The sequence below is a fragment of the Papio anubis genome, chromosome 5 (assembly GCF_008728515.1).
Source record: "Papio anubis isolate 15944 chromosome 5, Panubis1.0, whole genome shotgun sequence".
Taxonomy (NCBI): domain Eukaryota; kingdom Metazoa; phylum Chordata; class Mammalia; order Primates; family Cercopithecidae; genus Papio; species Papio anubis.
The window spans coordinates 85,325,479-85,330,262 of NC_044980.1; positions in this window are offsets into that span (position 1 = coordinate 85,325,479).

A 4,784-nucleotide genomic window follows, 5' to 3' on the forward strand; every position below is an offset into this window, starting at 1 on the left:
CTAAAGTATTATCCCACCTCAAAATGAAAAGGAACTCAGAGTAGGGAGAAATCCCAAACTTATACTGATCACAAGAAGGCACATATACATACTAAAAACAGTAACATTGGAGAGTTGGGAAAATAGGATCAGAAAAGACTTATAAGGCACTATGTTAACAAAAATCAAGATGGTGCAAAAATATTCATCAGAAAATAAAAATAAAGGCCATATCACAAATATAAATAAAGATACATATTTCATGTTTATAACAGTTAAAATTCACCAAGGAACGTTGGTTTTCTCCTGCCTTCAGACTCAAAATGAAGCATCAGTTCTTCTCAGGTCTTGAGCCTTCCAGCTTTCAGACTGGAAAATACGCTATCGGCTCACCTGGCTGGCAGAACTCTGGACTCAGCCTAGAATTATATCGTCAACTTTTCGGGGTCTCTTTATAAAAGTTAAAATTCACCAGGAATATATGAAAATAAATAAACTTTAATATGCTTACAACGCCTTTAAGACATACAATTTAGGCTTGACAGAATTACAAAGAGAGATGAAAAATAAACAATGAAATTGGACACACACTCAGAAATGGACAGTTTGAGTAGAAAAAAGTAAGCACATGCAGTATTTAAATAGGACAATTAACAAGCTAAAGTTAGTAAAGAGTACTTTACTCCATATATATATATAAATGGCAAAACCTGCAATTACTTTTGCACCAAGCTAATATATAAATATATATTTGTGTGTATATATATTTAGATGTATTAATAAAATATTTCACAAATATCTTGAAATTTCACACATTTGGGCTTCTATAGACTACAAAGAAAATATTGATAAATTCTAAAAATTAGCATTTAACCCATTATATTTAATTAATACATGTGCAAAATTAGTAATTAGCAAAAATTGTATATTACTGTCCCACAAATGTTTTCATGTTAAAAACAATGTAGGTAATTTGTGAATTATATGGAAAATCAAAACTAAAATTACAAACTACTGGGAAACAACTGACAATTTAGAATATCATTAATTGAAATCTGTGATGTGTGGTCAAATTGAAACTTAAAGAAAATATGTAATTTCGGAAATATTTAAAAACTAAGAATTTCTTTCAAATGAACTAAGAGTTTATTAACAATGCTAGAAAAACTCAAAAGTAAGAAATAAATTAGAAGTACATAAAATAAAAAACAGAATACACATTAGAATTTATTAATAAAACAAGAAGATGGTTCCCCTAAAAGACCACTGAACAGGATAAACCTTTGGAAAGTCTGACCAAATGATCTGTGGAAAACAGGGATATATAAGTATAGTTTCAGATATTTCAAAAAGTGTAAGGTTAATACAGACAGCTTTCTATAAATTTATTTCAACATATGGTTAAAATGAATTATTTTCTAGGAAACCTGAAATCACCAATTCAGTACACCAATACAAATTCCAAATACGCCAACAGTTATAGCCAACAATAGATAGAAGACAGGGTTATATCCTTATCAACAACACCAAGCCCAATGGCTTAGTTCTAGCAAAATGTCAATGAATAAATAATTTTCTGTTAAGTACATTTTCTAGAACAGAGAATAAATGAGAGAGAGAAATAGAGAAGGAGAGAGACCCAGATAGGAGAGGTTATTCTGCAAATTTTCTGAAACTATCATAATAGTAATTTAAAAGTTGGGTGAGAAAAATACTTAAAGAAAGTTAATTTTATATGAAGACAGATGTGAAAATCCTTAACACAACATTGTCTAGTAAAATAGTGTTATTAAAATTATACTCTTGTTTATTAAAAGAATCATACATTATGACCATTATCATAGCATGATCTCAGTTTAGTATCAGAAAATTTATTAATATAATTACTCACATGAACGGATTAAAGAACAATTATGATCACCTTAATAAATCTTACAAAGAAGTTGATAAAACTCAATACTTATTCTTTATTTTTTTAAAAACTCCTAACTAGTGATAAAAATAAAATTTTCTTGACTTAAAAGCTATTCACCAGAAATGTTCAGCATGTGTCATTTTAATTAAAATACATTACAAGCATTACCATTAAATTCAGGAACAAGATAGGGCTGCCCACTTCAAAACTACCATTCAGGATTGAACTAAGGGCTTACCTCACCAGCAAGAGAAGTTAAAGAAATAAGAGGTACAATATTTAAAATAATGTAACTTTCATCATTACAGATAATAAAATTATCTACTTGGAAGATCCAAGAAAATCATCTAAGAAATTTCAAATTAATAAGAAATTAAGGCTAACATAAAAACAACGAATATGAGCTACAGTCAAAATGTGATTTAAAAAAATCTTACATTCACAATACCCTGGTTTGTCTTTGTCTAGTTTTTCACTCATCTATCTTTTTCAATAATTTACAAGTAATAATAAAATATGTATTTCTCAGATTTTGTGTTTTTGGGTGGTAACAGGAATTGTATGTACATATGAATGGATTAGGCAATAATGGCCAGTATTAATGTGTTTTTTACACTCTCCTGAATAAAAACAAAAAAATACAATTACTGTTACTTTTGGGAAAATAAGAACGATACTGATAATGGTGCTTTAGAAATCTCAGATGTTCTGTTTTTATTTATCTGTTCTCAAACTTGAAAAAATAAGAAAAAATTTGTTGCTATACCATCTCATTTCAACACAATATACTTTATCTTTATTCCAAATATTGCAATTTTCAGTTGCCTCTTAAAAAATATTATGTGACAGACATAACTAATTTGTATTTATTCTTATGTTTATATTAAACAATGGACGTATATTAATTTTAACATAGGATATTCTGGTAATTTCTAGGAACATCTTATTATGTGTAATTCACAAACATAACTCTAAAGTTTTAAATGTAAAACAAAGCCTTGCCCTAGAAAATAAGCACTGATTAAAGTCACAGTGTGCTCTTTTGTGGTGGTGTTTTTAATAAAATATTATCAGTGGTAAAATGTAAATAAAAAAGCAAATTGCTTAATTCATCATGTATTTTAAGCAGTTAAAATGAATGAACTCTCCTTTGAGAAAACATCTGACTAAGCAAAATAATGGTTATGAGTTTGGGAAAATGTTTAATGAACTTACTGGTTAAAATGCAGTTGTTATTTTAGAGCCCATTATTGTGTATTTTAAATTAATTGAAGCTTCTTTGCTGAAAGACTTTATTTTTTCTTTTTTTTACTTAATATACTAAAATAAGTGACCTTAGTAACTCATGTGGATGCCAAGAAGTTACCAGGTTGGGAAGGCTGGTTGACATAACAATGTGTAGCTACAAGAGTGTGTATCCAGGAATCTTTATATGTATTTATCTGATATCAGTTCAAAGGCAAAGTGGTCGATGATCAGACACAAATGTGCTTTAAGGAGCTCATATTGTAAACACTCTGGCTGGTATTCTCTTTCTTTGTGTTCTGTAACACACCTATTTATTATAGATTGGGGGTTGAAATATTTCTGTCTATATATTGAAATATTTTAAACAATATATGTAACCATTTGCTTAAGGCAATGAGAGAAAGTATTTACTTTAAAAATGCAGCTTTATTCTTTTTTTTTTTTTTTTTTTGAGGCCAGGTCTGGCTATTGCCGGGCTGGAGTGCAGTGATGGCCGGATCTCAGCTCACTGCAAGCTCCGCCTCCCGGGTTCCACGCCATTCTCCTGCCTCAGCCTCCCGAGTAGCTGGGACTACGGCGCCATACCTCGCCCGGGCTAGTTTTTGTATTTTTAGTAGAGATGGGGTTTCACGGGTTAGCCAGGATGGTCTCGATCTCCTGACCTCATGATCCTCCGTCTCGGCCTCTCAAAGTATAGGATTGCAGGCGAGGCCACCGGCCCGGCCTTGCAGCTTTATTCTTTTTTTTTTTTTTTTTTTTTTTTTTGAGGCGGAGTCTCGCTCTGTCGCCCAGGTTGGAGTGCAGTGGCCGGATCTCAGCTCACCGAAAGCTCCGCCTCTCAGGTTCACGCCATTCTCCTGCCTCAGCCTCCAGAGTAGCTGGGACTACAGGCGCCTGCCACCTCGCCCGGCTAGTTTTTTGTACTTTTTAGTAGAGACGGGGTTTCACCATGTTAGCCAGGATGGTCTTGATCTCCTGACCTCGTGATCCGCCCGTCTCGGCCTCCCAAAGTGCTGGGATTACAGGCTTGAGCCACTGCGCCCGGCCTTGCAGCTTTATTCTTAATTACCAAAACTTGGAAGCAACCAAGGAGTCCCTCAGTAAGAGAATAGATACATAAACGGGATCTAGGCACATCCAGACAATGGAATATTATTCAACACTAAAAAGAAATGAGCTATTAAGCCATGAAAAGACATGGAGGAAACTTAAATGCATATTATTAAATTTAAAAAGTGAATCTAAAAAGGTTATGTGCTGTATGATTCCAAATACATGATATTCTGGAAAAGACAAAACCATGAAGGCAGTAAAAAAATATCAGTAGTTGCCAGAGGTTAGTGGAGAGTGATGGATGAACAGGAGGAGCACAGAGGCGTTTTAAGACAGTGAAACTACTCTGTATAACACTCTCACGGTAGATACATGTTATTATAGATTTGTCCAAACCCATAGAAGGTACAACACCACGAGTGAAACCTAATGTAAACTATGGACTATGGGTGATAATGAAGTGTCAGTGTGGCTTCATCATCATTTGTAACAAATGTGCCACTCTGATGGGAGATATTGATAATAAGGGAGGTTATGCATGTGTGGGGAAGGGAGTGTATGGAAAATCTCTATTTTCCACTTTATTTTG